This window comes from Bidens hawaiensis, unplaced genomic scaffold (genome assembly GCF_021521415.1).
Source record: "Bidens hawaiensis isolate Kalapana, Puna unplaced genomic scaffold, B.hawaiensis_p1.1 tig00074995_1, whole genome shotgun sequence".
Classification (NCBI taxonomy): domain Eukaryota; kingdom Viridiplantae; phylum Streptophyta; class Magnoliopsida; order Asterales; family Asteraceae; genus Bidens; species Bidens hawaiensis.
Window position 1 is genome coordinate 8,636 of NW_027503014.1, and position 26,956 is coordinate 35,591.

At 33.3% G+C, this 26,956-nt stretch overlaps 1 long non-coding RNA gene and 1 pseudogene across 1 annotated transcript; both read right to left on the bottom strand.

Annotated features, from left to right (window-relative positions):
* Nucleotides 1-1,889: 1,889 nt before the first annotated feature.
* LOC143606489 (putative F-box protein At4g05475 pseudogene) lies at nt 1,890-2,297 on the bottom strand (annotated as a pseudogene).
* A 17,546-nt stretch (nt 2,298-19,843) lies between these two features.
* LOC143606490 (uncharacterized) lies at nt 19,844-20,980 on the bottom strand. The gene is made up of 4 exons (XR_013148751.1): nt 20,920-20,980; nt 20,708-20,838; nt 20,529-20,608; nt 19,844-20,072 (listed from the first exon to the last, which is right to left on the bottom strand). It is a non-coding gene; the product is annotated as an uncharacterized LOC143606490 (long non-coding RNA).
* Between the last annotated feature and the right edge of the window lie 5,976 nt (nt 20,981-26,956).

A 26,956-nucleotide genomic window follows, 5' to 3' on the forward strand; every position in this document is an offset into this window, starting at 1 on the left:
AACGGCACAGGAGTGGCTCTGATACCACCTGTAACAACCCGGCCTCTCGTACCACCAATATTGTCCGCTCTGCCCACGAAGAGCTCACGGATTTGTTTTTGGTTGCCCAAAACGCGTTTGTGATGTTAAGAGGCAGGACATTACTTATGAACCAAGGATCTCTCTTGTCCACGGCCGATGTGGGATAGCCTAAGAGTGGGACGATGTTGTGTTTGCCAAGAGTGTTACAGAGAAAGGGTTGAAGCTAAATAAATTTTACCCATGGCAATAAACACAAATGATCAATTGCAGATGTTTTCACCAAACTGTTAGGGACTCAATACCTTCAAATTCTTGATAAGTGTGGCATTATTAATCTCTACGCGCCAACTTGAGGGGAGTAATGGACGTAACGATTGACCAAGATTGATTTAAATCACATATTCCTTATATAACTTTGTTACAATTGCAATAAAAGGAACTTATTGTTGCAGAAATTTTCTTTATCCCTTATTTTATAAAAGGGACTTATTGTTTTGTATCGGAAGAACACGATTGATCAATTCAAAGGACCTTTTCAATTTTACAATTGCAATTCTTTATTGACCATAATAAAATTATTATTATGTAACAAAATAAACTTAATTCGATGGCATAAAAATTCACAAACATAGTGACCTAATGGATGTTATTGATTTTAGTGTAATTAGGGATTAACTTGTTGATCAAGTTAATTGTAATATGAATCTATATAAGTCGGGTGCGAGGTGCACGCTTATTTAATCTTATTATAATTTTTAATCATATTGAAACTTAGGGGCGAAGCCCCTAAGTCATGGGGGTCCAAAGGGGCAACGCCCCCTTGGCGGGCGGGGGCAGCGCCCCTTCTGGTGGGGTGCAAGGGGCGGAAACCCCTTGCTGAGGTCGAATTAATTAATTAATTTTTGTTACAAATTTAATAAAGCAACAAGAGCGTATTTTCTGTTATAAGATAACTGTTGTGATTGTCTATGTCTCAAAAAACCTAATCTATTTCGTTTTGATCATACGATACAATCTCTGGTTCATCATACTCTTACAAATATCATACTCAAGTCTTGCTCAAATTAATATGAGTTTCGTCCGGAACCACAAATAATTTTGATCTGATAGTGTTTACATGACTCTCAAATATCCAAAGATATACGATTGCAGAAATCCAGAACAATGGATTTGGTTCATAAATAGAAACACAAAATTGTTTTAGTCGCAAATTGAGTCAGGCCACACTCCACACACACAACACACTCACGTACGTATGTGAAAGCAAAATTTGCAGACTGAAAAATGGATGCAGAAAAGAATTGGAACTCTGAAATGCTTGAACATAATAAAAGAATTGCGATTGTAAAAAAATTAAGTTTACTATATCAAAAAATAGAGTACATAATTAAAAAGACTAAAACCAATACTATTTATATAATATACAAAGCACATGCTAAAAAGAACATTAATTCAATCGGACTCCTTTATTCAGCAACCACAACGTCCATTTTTCAAAGTTTCTCCTATGACCCGTAAGCTGATGGATGACCAATTTACCTGCTGACCCGTTTAACCAACCAATTAACTCAACGTTATACGGACTTCCACTGTATTCAGGCTTAACCCTATCACTGCCAGGTAGCAAAATATTGTACAAGCATCTTTAGATTTTACCCAAGTTTCCTAAAATTGGAGTAGTAGCTTTTGGCTCCTAAAACCCAAAACTTTGTTTTTAGTAGGATTGAATTTGCTATTCAAAAGGGGGTTACGGCATAGCTTGTTGCCCGTTTACCTGCCACTTGGTTGTAATTGTTTTTAGTTTAGCAATGTAAAATGGTCGAAAGAGATTATTCGAAATCATCAGCAGAATCGCATACAACAACTTACTAAGCTGGTCCCATCCCCATGAGCAAAGCATACAGCATCCTATTCACTTCCACATCATCATAGGGTTTAAAAGACTCATGAGGAAGTCTCAGATACTTAATCTGTTGTGAACATCTTTTCCCTAAGTTCCCTGTTAGATCAAGGCCCATGCACCCACGCAAATCAAGCGATTCAAGGTGACAACAACCATCCAGAATCGCCTCCAACCCAGTGTTTTGTATGCAGTTACCAACGAGTTCAAGGTGAGTCAACTGAGGTAGGTTTTCCGCAATTGCTAAGGCAATCTCATTTTGAACATCCACATCGTCCCTAACTAATTTGAATCTAAATCCCTCTTCGTTCAGTTTCAGTGTCTTTAGCAGGGGGCAATAACGCCCAACATCTTCAATATTCACTTTTTTGACCATTGTTCTTACAAGGCTGAGTTCTTCCAGTGATGATAATTTCTTGAAAGCTTCAGTACTCGTGATGCCATCTATGGTAGAAATATAGTATACGAGTTCTAAACGTCTAAGCTGACTTGATCTGTGAACAGAAGGGAAACAGAAACATATCAGATATTTATTAAGATCTTTTCTAACAAATATATTAGCAGATCCAGTGCCATATAGTAATTATCAATCATAAGACCTGATACTGCTAACCAACCCTAGATATACATATAGCAATCGAAAAATTAGTCCAAATCTCAACTACACAAACCTTCTACTTACATTGAAATACCAATCAGTCGCTAACTAGCAAAACAAGTTTGCAAAAAGATGGAAAACATTTTTTTTTAAAGGAACAGTTCTAATAGTGAAAACATTTGACCTTTCTTTACATTTCGCTTTTAGAAAAACTTTAAAATTATAGTTTTCTGGTGTAAGGTTTGCATACCTATCAGCAATATAGTGAAGCAGCTCGTCATAGGCAAAAATCAATGATGATTAAGTCAACCAATTGGCCTTGGCTTCTATCAACGACATGGTTACACATCTCCGAACATATGGACTCATGTCTAAATTTAGCTGAAAATTTGTCCATACAAATTACCCACCACGTGCCAGGGTCCTTGCAGATTTCACGCCAGGCTGTGCATACTTTTTGGGCGTTATGAATTACGTCATCCACACCAACCCTTTGGAGTATATTCACCATTATGTCTGATGGAAGCTCCAACCAGTTCCTTGCTGGTTGCTTCACTTGCCAAGGTTGTTTGGGTTCCTAATTCAAGTAAACACTTTTCTTGAACCTAACAATTTCAGACAACAAAAAAACATGCGGTTTATAGCAGAGCAATGGACTGAATAAAGGGTCAATAATCAATATAGGACAAAAGATATCATTTTACGTATAAATCACAATTTTTTTTTAAATCAGCCTCGATTGATCAGTCAGCCTAGCAATTTTCAGGCAGCATGTGACTGGCAAAATATATCAATATTTTCAAATCAATGATAAACGTGTATAAACTCGTGAAGTATCACTTATCTGTATAGGGAAAAGGGTATCAGAATCCGTATAAATTACAATATTAATATTTTAATTAAACAGCAAGACAAGAACATAGAACTATAGTCGGAGCAATGGATAAATGACATTAAGTGAGGATATCATATGCAAATATAAACTAACAAATCCTAGAAATTTTCATGAAGCTCAATTCAATTCCCTAACAATTTGCAGGCAACACAAGAGCATTTGGTTTATAGCATAGCAAACGTTCGAATTAAGCGTCAATATCAATATAATACAGCAAAAGAGTTCAGGATGCGTATAAATCACAACAATTTTAATCAATTAAAAGGTTTATGAGCTTGTGAAACTAATCAATATAGAGAGAAAATTTAGGTGTTAGAACTTCATATATCTAAAAAATCATCTATGAATTCATAAAGTAATTTGGGAAAATCAAAGATAAAGTCACATTATACACTGAACAAGATTTGTAAGGAGGTGGCGGACTCTTGTACGATTGCATGCTCAACATTTTAATTCATAAGAAAATACATTTTTTATTTATAAATTTTGAGAAATGAAGGTTATGATCGAGATTTGACCTAAGTAGATAAAAGCCTTAAATTTTACTTAAATAGCAATTTGAGAAATGAAGGTATTAATCGGTTCATCATTCACTATAACAGCAACAGTTCTTCTAAACCCTCATTCGAGTTTGTAATCACCAAATTTCGCTGGTAAAACCGAGAGATCTGAGGTTCGTCTAAGGTCATGTAATTATCAATTAACCAGGTTTACTTCATGGGTTGCGGTTTTCTTATCAGATTGGGGACGTAGTTTTCTTATCAGATTGGGGACGCAGAGATGGGCTGTGACTGGTCAAGCTGCTATCCTTGGATGGACGTTTCAGTCTGACCTGGGCTGCAGGGTAAAGCCGGCCCAGTCCTGCATCGATTTGCCAAGTCACAATAAGCATACCCAGTTTCAGGAATCCAAACTGGTTGAGACATACAACCCTTTGGATTCGTTAAAATTAACGTTTTGACTTACGATAATTTTCTGGTTTCATGGGTCGTATAACTTGTTCCGCTGTACGCGTTGGTACCCGGTTTGTTCCCGAGGTGGAGGAGGCGGAGATGTTCATGATTTGGTTTCATTCTCTTGAACTTTTTGTATAGGGTTTCTCCTACTAGAGTTCATGTAGGAGACTGATTGATTGATCAAATACGTTGCGTGTCAAACCACCTCGTCCTATAAATAATTTGGAACACTCATTACCTTTAAGATGCTTCAGGTCATCTCCATGAGAGTTTGGTTTCACTTCTCTACCGCACCGTTTTGTTGTGGCATGTAGGGTGTGTTAGATGTCGCGCCAGGCCTTCACATTCACAAACCAATTTAGTTCGTCTAAAGTGAACTCTCCTTCCCTGTTGGTTAATTTGTAGGGTTTTAATTAGACCCCTATTCTTATGATGGAAGGTGAGCATGATTATGAAATCATGTGAGAAGCTTTATGCAACAGAGAAGTCAGGTAGTCACTTAGACGGGAATTTAATTTCTGTAGGGAATTGAATTGCAGGAAGGCCAACAGGGCAGGTAGTCTTTAGGCTGTTAACCGAAACTCTTGGTGTCCTCCTCTTATGAGGGGTTAGGAGTGAAAGAATCATTATTAAACTATAACGTCTTCCTACTTATTAGACCTCTCTTGCTGCCGGTTCCTTAGACTATAGTCAGAATGGCAGTGATTAATCATCTAAGAGGCTCCGTTTTTCGACTATAGCCAGAATGGCAGTGATTAATCATCTAAGAGGCTCCGTTTTTCGACTATAGCCAGAATGGCAGTGATTAATCATCTAAGAGGCTCCGTTTTTCTCCTTCAACAAATGCGACCACATAGGATGGGAAACGTCATCAATTAAAACTAAAGCATACATGTTGCCTGTTAAGGTCAGTGGAGTGACCCGTCCACTTAGATTTCAATGGATGAGCTCGAGTACTCGAGATGCTCGATAAGATATTTTTCTCATAAACGGCTTTCTTGTTTGTTTTCCCATCATGCATGAGTCACACCATTGGTTTTCTTGTTGAATCTTGGGGACACATGTATCTCCCTCAATCGCCCCCAACGTTTGGAAGTTGAGGTGACCGAGTCTCACATGCCATAACCATGGCTCTTTGTCTATCATCCATTGTATGCAAACTGGACTTCCTACTTTAAGTTTGATATTGTAAAGTCGACTCTTGTTTCTTGTTATCTTCATTAACATGCTTTGTTTTTATCATGCATTGTTAAGTATTCGGCCCTCAATCGAACATCACAACTAGATTTGGTTGATTTTCCGAGAATAATAATATTTTTTTGTAAATCCAAGATATAGTAAATGTTGGTCAGGAGGTTTTCACCCTTTTTCCCCCATCGAACAAGATAAATCCTTTTCCTTTGACCATGACATACCATCCATCTTAAAATAACCTTACCAGTTATAGTTATACGACAGTTGAGGTAAGTCAAGTAAGCTTAGCTCCTGGTATAGAGCCACTCCTATGTCGTTTAGGATGGTGGGGTAGACCTCAAGGATGGTGAGTCCCCGGGGTGTTGAGAGGTACACCTTAGGCAAATACCATATCTTCGATGAGATGGTAAGGCAAACCTCATCGAGGATGATGAGTCCAAAAGGGGGGGTTATTTTTAACATCCTACGTGAATCCCACATCGGCCATGGATATGAGAGATCTTTGGTTCATAAGTAAATGCCCAGCCTCTTAAATCACCAATACGTTTTGGGCTTAACGCTAGTAGACGGGAGCAGAGCTCCACAGTTAAGCATGCTCAGATGGGTGACCTCCAGGGAAGTGTCTACTGTAGCAACCAAAACCAAATTCATGAGCTCTTTATAGGCATAACGGACAATATTTGTGGTACAAGGGACAAATGTTCTATTGATAATCATAAGTGATCATCGGTTGTCGGCTTCTTATATCTTCCCTTGATCTCAAGGTTTCTTCTAGCTCTTGGCTGATGATTACTTATTGCATTTCATCAATCCATTGTTATTTCTTGATCTTGGCTTCAGAACAGGGTTCCATGGAGTTATACATGTCCTTCGCATTTCATCCAACTTTTTGAATGGGTTCTTAGTTCTTAAACACTGTTCACAAATGCATGATAATGCTCGTGATGCTTTATCAGCAATGGCTTTTTCCTTTTGTCACTACAATTGATCACAAATTTCTTGAGCTGGTACTTATGAGCTACAACTTGTTGATCACTCGTTTTCTTGATCTTGGCTCTTTGAACAGGTACCTTGATCACGTTATTCAAGACGAAGCGACACCTGCGTCTAGTGCTACTTCTCGGCTTGGACTGTGTGTGGCGGGTTATCAAGAATCGATTGCCATTTCTTGATTGGGTTGGCAGCGGCTCATTATAAGATCGCTGATTATCGTTCCGATTTTTGATTGATGATAGCAGTGTGGTATCCAAGAACAGTGAGCAAAACACGAAAATTTTGTGTATTTGGAAACTCACTCAAAACTTAACTACAACACGGTTTATATAGAATAACATAAAACGTGTTAGACTGTAATTATGATTACTAAACAATAGGAAAATAATCATGGTAGGTGAAATAGAAATTAGTTAATCAAACAAGAAATAAACATAAGAGTATTTAGTTCACTCGCTAATTTATTAATCTAGATATAACTCAGAATGGGATCAATTTTCTCATAACCCTAATGTGAGTTCTTTGGGGTGGGTTATATAGTGTATAAATACAATAAATACAATTGGTAACCAAATAAAACTCCTAATTTATTTAATAAATAAACCCTCTATGTGGATCTACAAAGCTAAATAGATATTATAAATTTATTAAATCAACTCATTGGGCATGTTTGGGATTGAGTTTAAAAACACCTTATTAGCTTATTGGCTTTTTCAAAAAGCCAAAAGTTAAATGGTGTTTGGCGATCAAAAAAAACCTTTTATTTTAGCTTTTTGAAAGAGTTAAATTTTCTTTTTCAAAAGCCTCAAATCCTGGCTTTTAAAATAGACAAACACTTTTCAAACTAAATTCCAAACATGCTCTTAATATAACCCTAATTGATTTAATTATTTAACCCAATTTCCATAACTTATTTAATTTATCCCTGATAGATTTAATTATTTAACCCAATTTCCATAACTCATAAATTACATTCAACAATCACTGCTAGCGTCCAACCTAAAATAGGTGGATCTTTTGTCTTTAAACTTATCTCCTTTGACAACCAGTGGCCACCTCATGAGTTTTCAATCCAACTTGATGGAACTTTCACTGTCAATCACGGATTTGATCAACTAAAGATGTTCCTCCTTCTATCACGGCTTTGATCAATGAATACCTAAAAGTTTCTCTAGTTTCTTTTCGATCACGACTTGATAGGATCTTCCAAATTGATCATGACATTGATCCATGTCTTTTTCCTCCTTATTGATGACGGATTTAATCAAAAAACTCCAAGCTAACGTAACCACTTTGATACCAATTCAAGAATGAATTAATTTAACTTATCAAAACGTAAAATACACGATGGATGTGGATTGAATCACCTAATTTCAATCTTTTAAGTAGAAAAATATAATTGTAAAACTGATTACAAACTCATAACCATAATTACATAAACTTTGATTAGCTTATATAGATGACCATGACTCGGTACAATTAGAATTGGTCCCGAACATCCCAATTAAATAGTAAATAAAACCTCATGTTTATCTACTAATTTAGTTAGCTTTATATACAACTTATTTAATTTATCCATAATTCATTAAATTATTTAATTTAACCCGATTCCATAAGTCGAAAAATTACGTCGAGCAAATAATTATAAATACCTAAGGATATTGTTGTTATTATGTGTGACAATATTAAGCTTAATATTACTACAAGGAACTATGTTTTTTTCTTCACATCATACGAAGGGGTGTGGCATGTACGACACACTCCAGTTCACAAACTAATAATCAGTATTAAATTGATGTAAACAGTCATATTCAATGGAATGAGCTGATATTAATTTGTTTGTTTTAATTCATATTCAATCTATAATAAATTAGTTTTTCAATTCCATCAACTTTAAATGCTTCTTAATTGCCAACATAAACTATTAGTTTCACAAGTTCTATTCTCTTCTTTTGCTCAAAATTCCAATTTGGAAATTTTAGGCATGTTTCGAAATCTATTACCAAAAAAGCAGCAATTGAGATCAGCAAGAAGGTTAGTTGAAGGCAATCATACCAGAACCCAGATCGTGGGCGGAGTCTTTCAAATCTAAAGCCTAGAATAACGTCATTTGATGATGGAAGTAGAAGTAGATGAAGTATATAGAACAATCAATCTCCATGGGTTACAAGAATTCTTTCACAATATGTGTTCGATTTCCACCTGTAGAGAATTGAAGTTGGAAATTCAATAGAAAGCTTTAGCATATGTTATCAATTTCATGAGCTTAATACCAAAATTCATATTAGATCTTTCGATTCGTTAGTATGAAATTTAAGATTTAAAATAGCCATAAAAACCCTTATCGTATGCAGAGATAAGTTAAATGAGATGAATATAGAAAGAGATTAGAACTCACCATAAAAAATCCAAACGTTAAACGACGATACCCTCATAGGAGCAATGGCAACAACCGATCTAAGCAGTAGGAGCGATGGTCTTTCGATTCGTTATTATGAGATTTAAGATTTATACTCATCATTAAAACCCTAATCGTATGTAGTGATACGTTAAATGAGATGAATATAGAAAGAGATTAGAACTCACCATAAGAAACCCAATCGTTAAACGATGACACCCTCGTTGCTAACGGCGACAACCGATCTAAACAACATGAGCGATTTTAGGTCTTTCGATTCGTTATTAAGAGATTTAAGATTTATTCTCAACAAAAAAATCTTAATCGTATGCAGAGATAAGTTAAACGAGATGAATATAGAAAGAGATCAGAACTCACTATAAGAAACCCAATCGTTCAACGAAGAAACCTATCAGAGAAACGACGACAACCGATCTAAATGGCAAGAGCAAAGACGAAAAGGGATTTGAACAAAATGAGCAACAGACACAACCAATCTGAATAGCATGAGCAAGAACGACAACCGATCTGGCTGCGGTGACAACAATGAGAGGCGCTATAGGCGTTGTTGAATCAAATAAGTACTCGGACAACCAAACCCTAGTTTGAAGATACAAAGAATTGTACAACAAGTCCCTCAGCTTCTATACAATTACAAGTCCCTCGTATTCTATACAATTACAATAAGTAATCAAGACTTCAAAATGTTCAAAACATGAATGTCATGCCACGACCAAAGGCGGAGGTACATGCCGGGGCACGACGGGTTGCTCAAGAACATAATGACACTATTAAAGTGACAATATTTAATCAACTCATTCATTTCATTCAATCATTAAATATAACACAACTTGTCCCAACAAGACAACACAAAACTACAAAGAAATAAATTGTTCATTTTTCTAATAACTTAAACGGTCCCAAAATAAAATGGTGTCTTCAATCTTCACTCAACCAATAATTAAACTTGTAACAATGCATAAAATATATTTAGTCAACATGAATGTTGGTGAGAAATTCCATAATTTTGAGTATTTATAATATGAGGCAAAATCCACAACTCGTATATGAAAGCGTAAATAAAAGCAGCAATTGAGGTACATAAAATTATACATTTTTTTAGCATCAAATAATCTCTAAAAACTGCAAATTCTATCAAATAACATAGCACAGAAAGCTACTTACCATAATAAAATACAATTTCAGGTAAAACCAAGCCACAAACGAAGAAACAAGCGAAAAGAAAAAGAAAAAAACGAAAGAAAAGCAAGAAACACGCCCCCATGCCTCAAGAAACACGCCCCCATGCTTCTGAAACCAGAAAAGACAAAAATCTACAAGAAAAGACAAATACTGAGAACAAAAGCACGGGACCGTGTCTCTTGACCACGAGGCCGTGGTCACCTTCAACAAAAAGACAAAACAATTTTAGCACATGTCATTAAAAGCACGGGGCCGTGCCTACCTAAGCACGGGGCCGTGCTTCACCCTCCAGCTATCTATAAATAGTGGCTCATGTTGCATTGATCAAGTGTACCTTGAAGAGAATTCTATACGGTTTTCACTTATAAAAACACTCACTTTGAAGATCTAGTGAAGAGTATGAAGGCATGGAGGTCATCATCATCAACCATCATCACCATCATCATTAAGAAGGAATATTCATCCACATTTGGTTAGATTGTTCTAGTTTAATCATTGGTTTGTTATCATCATCCACTCTAATGTTCATAACCATTCTCATTATGAGCTAAACTCCATTTACCATCTAAAATCTATGAAGAAGCTTTGTTTTACTTGATTATTATATAAAACATGTGGTTTCGTTTAGTAAAGTACATGGTTATCTTGCAATTATCTTTTAATGAGAAATGTTTCACCATCTTAATTCAACAATTCAAAGTTGGTGATTGACAATCATATTGACAATCATTCATGATCGATTCATGTTCTTGAAAGATAAAAATACTTTGCTAATTTATCGAAACATGGATCTTTATATTGTACTTAGAAATGATGAGATATAAGTTATGATCTATTTCTCTAGTTTTGGTAATTCTGAAATAACATTGTTAACACGATTGCCTAGGTTATCATGCTAGTTAAAGAAATCATATGTTAACGGAATGTATAGCAACTAGGTTATTGACCCGTGGACGCCACGTGTGGAAATATAAAAATATCCAATAAATGTATATAATTTCAAACGATGAGATATTTTTTAATATGTTTTTTGGACAACAAGATGATATGCAATTGCAATTTATATTCGTGCGAAAAGAAAATACTAAAAAACATAAACTTATCAAAACTGAAGATGCACAGTACAAAGTTTAGAAACATAATTTAAAACTTGAAAATATAAAATTCATAAACTAATAACTATTTTCTTGTAAACCATATTTGTTGTCTTGTTTATAACTTTAACATGGTTATCCAAAATAAGCATTTTAATACGTCTCTACTCTTCATTCTTGATAAAACTACATATAGCTGACCATTTATAAAAACTTGGTCTCTTAAATATATTCCAACTTGTATTAGAGATTGGCCTTAACTTTTGGTAATTGTCAATGCAAAACAAACTAAAACAAAAAATCGTCTTCTCTTGAACTTAAACAGAAGTTTGCTAAATGAATGTGTTAGACCACTACGAGTAATATAAGTTTGATGACCGATATTAGTACCTGAAATTACTTTTACCCTGATAGTGTGCCTCCTAAGATGAATTACTTAAAAGTCTAGTTCTGTTACATATACTGTTGGTGTGTGTAAAGTGGTCTATAAAATTTTAACAAATAATGACCAAACACAACGAGTAATAAAAACCTAGAATATCCTAAACCAAACCACTAGCAATAAGCAAGTGAACCTATCGGGTGTAGAATAACTATGTGAAGACCGGGAATATCGAACCCTAGAGACACTTATTAAATTAACGAGACTAGTTCTAAAAGCTAATTTAAAGTACTAATTAAGAGAATATATATTTCTAGATTTTTATTTATTTTATTTTAAAAGCTAATAATTAATTAAAAAATTACTTAATTAAATTAAAGTAAACTAGAAAATTAAATTACCGAATAAAACTTTAGCAAATTCAAATATGAGAGCAAGAGCTACCTAGGCAAGGAATCCGAATTGTGACGACTCGGGCTTTTATCGGTTACGAGAAAATGCTATGGGAACCAGGAATCTAAAGGTATGAAGCTCTAGGAAACTTAATGAATCCTTAATCACTCTCAAGGTGTCACCAAAAAAGAAATCTTAGAGATCATGTAAAAACACCGGCTTATTAGTTCACCTGTCAGTTCACCAACTATAATTAATTACCCTAGAATACAGCTAACCGGTCGGTTTCACTATCTCAATGCACCTAAGTACACGGGGTGGTTTTGAACAGTTTAAAGGACACGGGTAAACAATGAAATTAAGGCAAAAATAGGCAAACCTCCTGTCAGATAATTTAACCTAAAACCCTAACAACACAGACAAACCCGACAACTTATCACCCGTCGGATATTTGAGCTAGTAAGAATATATACTTCTAATAATATGCCAAAAATCAGTTTCTATGGTGAATGAGCTCAATAAACCATAAAAAAGTTGCAAACACACAGTAAACAACCCTAACATGCAACCTATAATCGAAAGATAATTAATCAAGAAACATATGAAACATTCATTTAGACACAAATCAAAAGTAAATACGCATGAAACACATCCAATAAAACTGATCAAAACTTTTAATTAATCAAAATGCCATAAACAAAACCCAAAAACCGACAAGTCCAAAACAGTCAACTAAACATCATCACAAGCCTAATAACTAGAAGTGTTTAGCCAAAAATCATGTTCAAAACAATAAAATATATAAGTTCAACAATTGAGTTCGTAATAAAAATTAATAAAAGCCAACCGAATAATAGGAATTTCTGATAGAGTTGATGTGAACTCCTCTCTTAGTTGACGTGTTGCTATTGTGCATCTTTCCCTTTGCTGTGATGAACGCCCCCACAGAAAAATAATAATAATATTTGTATGCAGCTTGCTCTCCAAAAGAAACTCACGTGGGTTTTGACAACAATAATGAAAATGATGTGCGGCTGGTTCTCTCCACTTTTTCTCCTAACCCTCACGTGTAGGGTTTTTTAATGAATAATAATTATTATATATTGTTTATCTCTAACTTTTCCCCAAGTTCTTGTTCAACCAACAACTTCTTTTACCAGCCCAGGGGCAATGATACAAGCCCATTTAATCTCATGTTAAGGTCCAGTAGCCAAGTTTGCACGTTGAATTAAAATTCATTCCCACAACATCATTGCTTGTTTCATTTAATGGCTCTGGCAAAAAGAATAAAACAAATGTTGTTAATTACAAACAATATATATATATATATAGGATCAGGATCAGGATCAGGATCACGAGAGAACCTTTTTGAAATTGAGAACTATGAGAACCATTTTAGACCATAAAAAACCCAAAAATAAAAAAAATCATAAAATAAAAAAAACACAAAAATAAAAAAAGTACAAAAACCAAAATTCTTATTTTATCATCTCGGTTTCATAAAAAAAAACTCGGTTTAGCTAAATTATATTCACATATGTATAATATATACGTATATGTACATTTACATGTTTTTTTGCACACATGTGTATAATTTAAGATAAATGATACTGTACATATGTGTATATTACGTAACCAAAGATTAAATAAAATTATACATATGTGTATAATACGACGTTTTTTTTTGTTTTTTTTTTTATTTTTTTTAATGAAACCGGAATGAAATATAAGAATTTTGGTTTTTATACTTTTTAAAAAATTTTATTATTTTTTGTTTTATGATTTTTTTAAATATTTCTTTTAAAGGTGTTTTTAGTGGTCCAAAATGGTTCTCAAAGTTCTCAATTTGCAAAGGGTTCTCTTAGGATCCTAACCCTATATATATATATATATATATATATATATATATATATATATATATTAAAGTCCATATAAAGTTGTTCATTTTTTAAACGTGAACTTTAAATAGTATTAATATCAAGTAATATATAAAATTATTTTGGCTCTTCATTCGGTCTCAAATTTAGTAAAGTATTTCGATTTAGCTCGTTGTCTCATGAAACCTTAAATGCTCACACATGAACCAGATATGAGTAATATTTAATAAAAGCCTAGCTCAAAAGTACTCAAAATAGTAGGGAATATGTATATAATAATATGTATATTTCAGACACATCAACTGTTTTTCTAATCAATATTCCTTAGCAACATTATTAGCACGCCAACTTTAAGAAGCAACAAATGGTTGGACATTCTAGACATTTTTAAACTGTTTAGAAAATTTGATGGGTATAAAGCTAGATCGAAATCTTCACCAACACTATAACTAAGGTACTCAACTTCTTCTCCGGTAAATAATAATGTTTTTTGTAATTATATTTAATTTCAAACGATTAGCATCCATTCCATGACACGAGCTGAATATTCAAAACGATCAACTAAACATAATAATACAAATTAACATGATTAGCTTGAATTGGCCCTACCCAACCCAATTCAGCTTGAATCTAACCTGTTAATGTAAACGATATGTAATTGGTTCGGTTAATAAGTTACAATGCAAAGCGATAAAAATGACCAATATAAATAATAAGCTTTAATTTATAGAATGATTCTAATCTTGAATTGACAGATCTAAAAAAGAGAAATGAAAAATTCACCAAAACGTGCTCCCAACTAAATACTCGATGGAATACTAAACAAAAAGTCTTGTAAAATCACAACTCCAGGCATATCTAATGAACCTACATAGAATAAAAATGAATAAAAATAGACTGTGAAACTAATATACAATCAAATAAAAAAATGACAAAAATACTTATTATTAAGACTAAATAACAATTTTTGTCCAACATGGAGAATAACCTGAATTTAGATATAAACACCTAATTTTGCTGTGAGTCAAACATGGTCACCATTATACAATCCTAAACATAATGGATAAGGCCTAGTTGTCTAGAAACACTATCTCATCCTTCCATTATGTTCAACAAATAATTAGCATGTTAATATCAATTAAAATATTAACATGACCTTTGTTTTGTGCCACTTTAGTTAAATGGTATATATGGAGTATTCTGGATTAACAAATGATCAAGCTTATGCCACCTGCAATGCAAAAGGTTTAATATATAATTAAACCCTTGTAAACAAAAAAATAATAATAATAGGTTGTGATCAAGTCTTCGCAAAAAGGTAAAAGGGTATTTCAAATTTAACAAAGATCAAGTCCTTACAAAAGGGTGTTAATAGAAGAGAGCAAGATCTGTATCCTTGTTAATATATATATATATATAATATAATATATATAAACGAAAACATAAAAATCCTATGTGTCGCGATGTGGTCGCTCCTCCTTTTTTTGGAGTCACCAGATTTGCTTGATTTTTAAATAGAGGCTTCTCATGCATTTGACCCGAATTCATGGGTATGGGTCTTACCAAACCCATATATTCCTTAAACGGGTCATAACATCTCACTAAATAAAAATTTGTTCTCACCAAATTATTGATGTAAAAATCCTATAAAATATGATATACTAAAAATTAATATTTTATTTATTTTAAAAAAGATATATATATATATATATATATTATTTAAATTAAAACACCAATTTTATAGTAAAAAAAATAAACGGGTCTCGGGTCTCATCAAAACCTTATAGCTTTTAAACCGAGTTATAACATCTCATTTATTTGTGAAATAATTTATCATCAAACCATAAGTATATTATTAATATTCACACAATAAAAAAATATAAATTAAAAAAAATATTAGAACAAAAAATATAAAACAACGTCTGATCAAACCATAAGTATATTATTAGCTATCATAAATTTTATTTATAATTAAAAAAGCAACTTTATAGTAAAAAAATAAACGGGTCTTGGGTCTCATCAAAACCATATAGCTTTTAAACTGGGTTATAACATTTCATTTATTTGTGAAATAATTTATCATTAAACCATAAGTATATTATTAACTTTCATACAACAAAAAGAAAATATAAATTTAAAAAATAAATAAATATTAAAACAAACAATATAAAAACCCCCGTAATACGGGGGACAAATAATATATATAAACAAAAACATAAAAATCCTACGTGTCGCAAATGGGGAGCCACCATATTTGTTTGATTTTTAAATGGAGGCTTCTCATGCATTTGACCCGAATTCACGGGTATGGGTCTCACCAAACCCAGATATTCCTTAAACGGGTTATAGCATCTCATTATATTAAAAATTATTCTCACCAAATTATTGATGTGGAAATCTTCCAAAATAGGATATACTAAAACTTATTATATGATTTTTTTAAATATTATTTATAATTAAGAAACAATTTTATGGTAAAAAAAATAAGCGGGTCTTGGGTCTTACCAAACCCAGATAACTTTTAAACCGAGTTATAACGTTTTAGTTATTTGTGAAACCTTTTTATCATCAGACTCTAAGTATATTATAAATTTCATTACAATAAATAAAATTAAACCCAAAAAAGTATAAAAATATTATAAACGAGTAATGTAAAACAGCCCCCGTAATACGGGGGATAAAAACTAGTATATATATAGGGACGAGTTATCCTAAAAATAAGTAATTTTCTAAGAAGACTAGGAATAAATCATAGCCATTGGATCATGTTAATCAATGGTTCAGATTTAAAATTACCAATAACCGACATAATTTCCTAGAATTACTCTTTCATCATTATAACCGACATAGTTTCCTAGAATTGTTCTTTCACCATAATTTGTAATGCCAAATGTTAAAAATTTATTGGTAATTACCATTTCTAGGAAACTCCTTATTCTTATTTGATCTCTTATATATATATATATATATATATATAGGATCAAGATCGTCAGAGAACTTTTTTGAAATTGAGAACTTTGAGAACCATTTTGGAACACAAAAAACACAAAAATAAAAAAAATCATAAATAAAACAAAAAAAACATAAAAATGAAAAAAGTAAAAAAACCAAAATTCTTATTTTAACATCCCGGTTTCATTAAAAAAAACTCGGTTTAGCAAATTATATACATATATGTACATTTACATGATTTTTTTATACACATGTGTATAATTTAAGATAAATGATATTGAACATATGTGTATATTATGTAACTAAAGATTAAATAAAATTATACATATGTGTATAATACAACGTTTTTTTTGGTTTATTTTATTTTATTTTCTTTTTTTAATGAAACCGGACAGAAATATAAGAATTTTGGTTTTTTTCCTTTTTTAAAATTTTTGTTATTTTTTGTTTTCTGATTTTTTTAAATATTTTTTAAAGGTGTTTTTAGTTGTCCAAAATGGTTCTCAAAGTTATCAATTTGCAAAGGGTTCTCTTATATATATATATATATATATATATATATAAAACTAAATCATACATTTAATTATAATTTTAGTGTACTTAAAAAAGTTACAAACTTTCGATGTAAATGGACTATGAAGACTTCTTAGCTAAAGGAATGTTTGAAATGAATTTGCAATGTTAAAAAGGTACTATTGAAAGTAATATTACATAGTTGAAAACATAGTGAATTAAAATAGGAATGTATAATATGCATATCATTGTTACACATTTACGCGATTCTAAATATATATTTGCAATATTAAAAATTGTCATGGAATGGTTAAAAGACATTTAATTAGAAAAATTTTACATAAAAGTAAATATTAAAAATATTAAAAATTGTCAAATAATGGAATGGTCAAAATACATTTAATTAGAAAAATGTCATGTAAAAGTAAATTTATGGAAAACTTAATTAAGGATTTATTATTAGAAATTTTACAAAAATGGTTGACTAAATAACTAATTTAAAATCGAAACGCATTTAAATAAATTAATACAATATGCAAAGTATTAGTTGACTAAATAATTACAACTTAGAATATGGATACCAACTGATAAACGACATGTTCTCACCCAGCTAAACATCATGCTTGGCTGGGTTAATTTTTTTTAAGCACACTAAAATTATAATTAAATGTATGATTTAGTTATATATATATATATATATACACACTATCTTATAATAGATATAGGAAGGATAAAATGGTCATTTGATCAAAACTCTTAAAAATAAGAGTTTTACAAATTTTCAAGCTTATGGTACATTACTAAAAGCACAAAAGATTCAACTTAACTCAAAATCCCGGTTTCCCTCTTCTGAAACCCTAAAATCATTCGTAACCGTCTCTCATCACACCACGACATTTCTACAGCCACCACACTTCATGAGGTATATTCTAAATAAATCTTGTAAATGTTTTTATATGATTCTCAGTATATTACATATATTCAATTCTTAATTTTTGATATTGTTTTTACGGTTTCATGAATCCTTTTCCATTTCGTGTTTCCATTTCTTTAACCGGAAGATTTAGATTTTTTTTCAGATTCATATTCGGAATGAAGATGGAACAAAGGTTGTGTATGTAATCATTTCTGGTCAAAGTTAGTTGATGCAATTCTAGGTGGTGTTGAGACCATGTGGATGGTAAGTATCCATTATTAGTGATAAAAGAAAAATTGTCAACGAATTAGGGCTTGATGTTCTTCATTTTGTGTTTAGAAACCTGGATCTGGTGTCCTTTATCTTGGCGTTGCTTGCGGGACTACTTTTTCTTATGTCTCTGATCTTGTTGAACCTGTAAGATATTTTACTGGTAATTTTTTTTGTTTATTTGAAACTTTATGTGTTACTTATGAGTGTAATGTCCGTGTTGTTAGACCAGAGTTGTGTATGATTTTCTCTTTTGCTACTACACAAATCTCTTTCAAGTTTCAACAGATCCAGCAAGTGGCAATACACGGTCCAGATGTGTTCAAATTCAATCTTCCAGCCCTACTTCTAAGGTTATTATTTTTTCAATTTTTTAGTTTTATTTGAGATGATTTATGGTGCAACTTACAACAGTTTTAATTATTGGAATTATTGGTGTTATTTGTAGTTGATTCTATAGGCTACGTGCATCTGGCTGCTACTTAGTTGGGCAGTTCATGAAATTTGAAGAAGACTAGCTCGAGTCATGGGTAGCTCATGAATGGATTGTGAGTGAAGGTTTGTATATTATTCTTTCATATGCAGCGACTTATCATGGAAAGGAGGACATTTGTTATTGAATGTCATAACTCGTGACATGGGTTGTCAACTTGGACCCGATTTTGAAATCTTCATCATTCCGTAACAGTTAAAGATTGGTAAGGAATCTAACCCTTTCTTCTACAAAACCGGAACCTAACTAAAACAAATCTAAAAAAGCAAAGCCGACACTACTAGAAAAATGAGCTTTTGCGACGGCATTTGCGGTCGCAAAACGGTAGCAGCTGCTCTGTTGCGACCATTTTGCGACGAAAACTGCGGTTGGAAAAACACACGTCGCAAAAGCCCAATTGCGACCGCTTCTTAACATTTGCAACCAAATTTTGTTACCATAAAAACGGTCGCTAGCCGGCCAGATATTGCTACCATAAGAGCGGTTGCAAATTTTGCTACTTTAATAACGGTCGCAAATTTTGCTACTTTAACAACGGTCGCAAATCTTGCTACAATACAAGCGGTCGCAAATCTAGATACTATAAAAGCAGTCGCAAATTGTGGCCTGGAATTTGCTACCATAAGGGCAGTTGCAGATTTTGCGACCGCGACCAAATGCGTGTTTCAGCAATTTTTATATATTAAACCTGCTAATAATATTCATATTTTTACAATTAAGCATTTATCGAAGTTTCAAAATTATATAAAACATTCCATTTAAAATTAGAAATTATAATGTCATATCCATGTATCCTAACATATTAAACACCCAACCATTCAAACTAAAGCGTTTATAACCTATATTTTTAACCATAGTTACTAACATAACTTCAATCTTTGTCATCCTATCGTGCATAGCATCTTTCTCCACCTTATCTTTTTCCTTTTCGGTCACAACTCCTCAATTATTCCATATAACATTTTTTCTTCTCTTCTTTCTTCTCCTTGACAAGCTCCTTGATAATCACGTTTAACTTTTCGATCTACAAAACAACCAATGTATTTTCAATCGTCAAAGAACTGGTGTATAGAGGTCAAAGAAATCTAGGTTCAAATCATGCCTTTTATTATAATCAAAGTACTCATTCAAATCATTATGGTTATCAAACAGGTCTTACACGCTAAAAACAACCCAGTCCCGAACAATGGAAAAGATTAGACTTGGAAACCGACCATAATGCTTATAATCAGTTTAATTACTAGGCGATCTCTCGTGTCCTAGAACCGTATACTAGTATTATGTCTAAGAATTTCATATTATAATTTTGAAATTATTATTTCTTAAATTATATTTCACCATGTGTAATGAAAACTTAAATTATAGTTCAATGCGTCTTTAAGTAAAAGTTAATTCTATCATCATACTAAAATATAAAAAAGAATGACCACAAAATAGTTGCATCACCATATATTTATATATCTACATCAACAATTATTACCTGATGTTGAATTGCTGATGGTTGAATCGGTGGTATTGTGAGTCGGTGCCCTGACAAAGACATCTAGCTCCAAATGATACCTAATTGACAAATGATAGCAGATAATATGAGAAGAATAGTAAACATATATCCCATTACATAGTTAATTAGGCCATAAAAGCTTAAGCTTTGCTAGTTACCTCAGGTATCATTTGATTCGTGTCATCAGTTAAAAGTTGGGTTCATTTATAATTGCTGCAAAAAATGGTCTTCCAGTTAAAAGTTCAGCAAAAATACAACCAATTCTCCATGTGTCTATTGCTGGTGTATACTGCAAAAAATGGTATACAGGAACCGTTTTATTATATAAAGTTACAAAATTATGGTATTATTTAAAAAAAAAACTATTTACCTTGGAGAAAAAGGATCCACATAATTCAGGGGCTCTGTACCACCGTGTTGCAACATAATCCTGTGAACAAATCAGATTCCATAAGCTCAAACACCACATAAATATCCCTAAACTCTCTTCTCGAAGGCGGTAACTGTAAAACTTGGAGCAACACCAACTTGAAGGACCCGAATGGTTAATACGAAAAGTATAAGGGTGGTACGGAAGATCTCAAGAGGCGGTTTGGTGGAGATCCAAATTTCAGGACCAAGTTGAATAACTTGGTGTCATAGTTATCTTTTATTTATTATTAAATAAATTAGAAGTCTAATATTATTATGTTTCCTAGTTTGAGTAGGATTAGAATTGTGGATGTTATATAAACCCATCATAAGTTTCTTTTGTTTAGAGAGTAGAAATATTTTGTCCATGTTTCTTATTAATGAAAATAGTCGCATAATTGTTTTATGCAATATCGTGTTTGGTGTTCTTGGAGCATGTTTGAGATTGCTTCTTAAAAGTGCTTATGGCTTTTTGAAGAGGCAAAATATTCAAAATGCCCCTCCAAAAGCCCCAATTTGGAGCTTTTAGGTGCTTTTGGAGGGGCATTTTGGATATTTTGCCTCTCCAAAAAGCCATAAGCACTTTTAAGAAGCAATCCCAAACACCCCCTTATTCACTTGTCTAAGGTTTAACAAGTTGTATCAGAGCCTAACGATCTAGGCTCGTGTCGATCGGCGGTAAGTCTTGATTGAGGTAGTAGTTTTGATCAAAGACATAAGAGGCCAAGAAACCGATCGTGGTCAAGAAACGGTTCAAGATCGCTACGAGGAAAAACATAGACTACATGAACATTGATTGAGAGCTATCTGCAGAGGTATCCCGAAACGAGTAAAGGTAGTAAAGAAAGTTCCCTTTGTTTCAGTTTGTTTGTCCGATTGAGTAGAAGAAAGAAGGTTGAAGCATTATAGTATTATTTAATATATTGTTTGTGAATTTGGTTTGTCGCTGCTTCTGATCGAATCACCGAGGAAGAAAAAAAAAGCAAGAACAAGTGGCCAATAATTAAAAAGTAAGTGGAAGGTTTAAATTTAATTCGGTGTAAATTTTGAATTGGATTCCAAAGTAAAGTCGGTGGAAGATTTAACTCACAAAGAAGAGGAGAAGGAATTGTTGTAAAAAGTCCATCAAACTCTATATTGCTATTTGATTTTTTACCCACAGCCATAAACCGTTATCTTGCAGTAGAGGTTAGTAAATAAAACAAACATAAAACAATGGCAGAATTACAGGTTGTTGGAGGAATCAAGAAGTTGAACCAGAGAAACTATAAACAATGGTCGACGTGCATCAAATCGTATCTTCAAGGTCAAGATCTTTGGCAGGTAACGAACGGTACAGAGACGAGACAACCTACAAACGATATTAACGGTAGTATCGGAAAGTGGCAGGTGAAAGCGGGCCGTGCGATGTTTATCATCAAGACAACGGTGGATGATGATGTTCTTGATCACATTCAAGATCTGGAATACCCAAAGCAAGCGTGGGATACGCTGGAGACCTTATTCACGAAGAAGAACGATGCTCGATTGCAATTAGTCGAAGGTGAGTTGATGACGGTTTCCCAAGAAGATCTTCCGATCGCATAATATTTTCGTAAGGTCAAGAATTTGTGTCACGAGATTGGAGAACTCGATCCACAGTCTCGGGTTAGCGATGCTCGTATGAAGCGGATACTCATTCACGGTTTAAGGCCCGAGTATCGTAGCTTTGTTACCGCTATTCAAGGGTGAGCGACCCAACCGAGTATAACCGAGTTCGAGAATATTCTTGCCGGACAAGAAGCCTCGGCAAAACAATTAACCGGTGTGTCGATTAAAACCGAGAGTGAAGCCTTATATGCCGGAAGGACGGAGAAACATTGGTTCAACAAAAATAAGAACCGTTATGGCGAGAAAGGCAAGAGTAAATATTGGGAGAATGAGAAACGTGACCGATCCAAGAAGAGAGAATGGAATCGAAAGGGTCAAGATGACAACTTTGAAGAAGATTCATTGGACGAAGAGAACCGAGATAAGGAATCAAGGTATCAACCAAAGCAGTTCCTTTTAGGTGCCATAAATGTGGACAAAAAAGGCATATGGCAAAATACTGTCGAGAACCTAAGGAGGAAGGTAATGCATTTATTGTTATAGAAGAAGAACCGTGGGATGTGGAGGCTAATATGGCCGAGGTTCAAGGAAAATACACAGTTGATATCAAATTCAAACCAAACCTGGTAGATGAATGGTTTGAAGAAGGCTCCTGTTGGTGGACAAGTCAAGAGGTAGTGCCAGAGTCGAATCAGTTGAAGGTAACCTTGGAATCATCTATTGTTATTTTGAATTTAGATGATGAAGAAATTGTGTTTGAAGAAGAAAGTACAGTTGATCAAAACATAACCGTGACGGTAACCGAACAAGACGAGAAAGAAACCGTGTTGAATGAAGTGCACGAGGAGGTAGTTCCGTCTCATGTTACGGGTTATCATGGTGGAACAGAAAAAGTTGAAGATCAACAAACCAACAAAGTTGATGTTGGAGTTTGCATGAGGTTCATGCAAAGTTCGGGTGATCCGAACGAACGAACGAATGCATTAGTTAAGTTCGAGAGGGAGCATGCGTTGAATGGGGATGGAAGAATTGCTTTGAGTACCATGATAGTTGGTCATGGAGTTGAGAAAGCAAAAGTTGTTTCCTATCTGAAAACGGGTGATGCAGTTCTAAATAATGGTAATCTCGAAACTAGCTCAATCGATAACAGGAAAAAGAAACTTAAAGGTAGGGTTATGAAGTCGAATCCAAGAATCAAGCTCAAAGAGGTGAGAGCATTACAAGTTGTGAAGGATCTTGGAGGAACAATAAAAGTTGGTATTGAGAGGGAGTGTAAAACTTGGAGCAACACCAACTTGAAGGACCCGAATGATTAATACGAAAAGTATAAGGGTGGTACGGAAGATCTCAAGGGGCGGTTTGGTGGAGATCCAAATTTCAGGACCAAGTTGAATAACTTGGTGTCATAGTTATCTTTTATTTATTATTAAATAAATTAGAAGTCTAGTATTATTATGTTTCCTAGTTTGAGTAGGATTAGAATTGTGGGTGTTATATAAACCCATCATAAGTTTCTTTTGTTTAGAGAGTAGAGAGAGTAGAAAGTATTTTGTCCATGTTTCTTATTAATGAAAAGAGTCGCATAAACGTTTTATGCAATATCGTGTTTGGTGTTCTTGATTCACTTGTCTAAGGTTTAACAGTAACAGTATGTGTTTAATCTCCACAATATCCGGATGGCAAAGCAGCCTCAAAAGATTGATCTCACGCAAGATACGAGTCGCATCCGACACGTGTTCAAATATATCATTTATCTTCTTTATAGCTACTTTTTCACCAAGATGAGTATCGTACGCCGAACACACAACACCATGGCTGGTTTTTCCACATAAAAGCCCAACCTTTTCTCTTTCATTTCCTAATAAATATTTTTTTTTAAATTTAACCAACATTTTTATTATATTATAAACAGAAACTCGAGTGATACCTTGATTTCTTCGTTTATCCGTTCAGCTGCGGTTTTCAATTTTTCTATAAAGTCTATCTTAGTTTCAACATGTTTGACTCATTTTTGTAAGATTGTTGGCTTAGTTATCTTGGATTGTAGGTAATAATTGGAATAATATAGGGTAGGGTATAATGAACCAACTGATGAGCTTGATGAAAATACTAGAAAATGTTTTTCTGATGCGGTCTGAGACGCACATTTATGAGTTAAAACTAAGTATTTTTAAACTTGCGCATTTTAAACCAAGTTTGTGGCAGCAATCTTATATCAAGTATGTTAATATTTTTTACCCAATGTGAATTTTAATGCTCATAGCCTCCTAAACCACTTGGTTTTAAAAAAAAATCTACTTTTTATAAACTGGTCAATTTGGCCCGTTACTGTGGTCGATTGACCGACTGCAGGAAATGACCCAATACTGATTCAAAAGAAAACTCCTGGCAAGTCGCAATACTTATTTGTTTAAACAAATCTAATTTTTATAAATGTTTGACAAAAAAGGTAGATGTCTAAAAAACAATGTACATACAATGTTTGACCTGTACTTTTTAGTTTCAGTCTGCAACAAAATCCTTGCAAGTCACAATACTTTTTTGTAAACAAAACTTTTGACAACTTGAATCTATCACAAACCCGAACGATATGCATGCAGCCACATTTACCAATTTGCCCTTTAATGAAAACTGAAAACTTGTTGTTTTGACTTTTATGTGGTCAATTTATGGACTTGTCATAGCATTATAAAAAGCATAGGACTTGTCAAAAAATTTAACCAGAGAGGTAGCTTTGCTAAAAGGCAAGCACTTGCCAAAAAATCTTACCGACTAGACTAAATTGGCAAGTATACAACATACAAGCTTTCAGTTTTACAAAGAAACTTAACTCATCAATATATAAGAAAAAATAAATAATTAAAATAATAGATTATTACTTATTCTCTCTTTGTGTACACCATATGAATTAACAATCACAATAAACTACAAGAATGACCATCAGAACTAACGAACGCGTAAACAATAAACTAAAAACCAGAAAACCCAAAATAAAAAACTGGAAAAGGCAAAACATAAAAAAATTAAAATCGAACCGAAACCCGATAGTGAATAAACTGAAAGAAAACTGAAATGAAGCCAAAAAGCTAAACCGAAAACCAAACTACTAAACTGAAATGAAGCCAACAACCAAAAAAATCTGACCGAAACAATACCAAAATAAAAAACTGAAAAAAAAAAATAAAGCTAGACAATAAATAAAAAATTACCGAATTGTATGCAAAAAATGAATAAACTGAAACTAAACTGAAACAAAGCTAAAAAACTAAAATTGAAGCCAAAAAAACTGGCTAAACTGAAACAAAATCGAAATGAAACTAAAATCCAAATGTAAAACCCAAAAAAAGTTAAACGAAATTAAAAACCAAAAAAGCAAACTGAAATGAAACTAATCGTGAGCCAAGCGGAGCGTGATCTCCTGTTAGTTAAACGAGTTGAATGGGTTGATTGGGGGGGGGGGGGTTGTTTGTATTTTAGTCTAATGATCCAGGTCAAAACTTTTGGCAAAACGCGGATGGGTCAAACGGGTTAAAAGTTCTTTTTTGTATATACTGTAACTAATAATCCTATGTCTATTGCAGATTCTTTAATTAGATTGTATTTTATGTTTAATTTTATAAATTTTGAAAGTGTGGATACAGGTTGTGGGAGTACATGGAGTAGTTTGCAATAATGGTGGCTAGGGTAACAAAATGCTCACGCGACCTGCTATGAAACCGTAGTTAAATGGAACCAAAGGTTTGACTCGATTGAGTTTAGCTTGGTTTTGAACTAAGCTAATATGCTGTCAAGTGATGGATGCTTAATATCCTGCAGATTTATAGGCTGTCAAGTGATGGATGCTTATTATGCTGCGGATTTCAGGACTTGATTTGATTGGTGACCTTTGAGGTAATTTATTCATTGTTTGTTCTCGATTTGTTGTGGCGTTTGTGAAAATTAGGTCTAAATTGTGTGATTTGAGCCTCAGTTTTTATTGCAAGATGACGCAAACCGCTCAACTGTTGTTGATCGATGGTGGTCAAGGTTTGGCGAGGGTGGTTCAAGCTGCCTTCTATTATATTGGCGAAGCCATTGAGCATGAGGTTAGTTTTTTTTCATATTCTATATTATTTGATTTATATATATAGTTTTTAAATAAGCTTTTCTTATTTGTTAAATTTATAAAGATCAAGGAACTTGCTTAAAAGACCAGAGCCGAGAAGCTTTCACCAAATGATTTCCAAGGTTGCACTTTTAGTGAGTATATTTTTTCGTTTTATGCATCATTCAGCTTTAAGTGTAATATCGGATTGAACTCTTGCCAATTCAAACACAGAGGGAGTACTTAAACTGTACTTATTGTGTTTGATGATGCATTATCATGATTTTCCATCTTGCATTTCACGTAGCAGATTTTGCTGGTT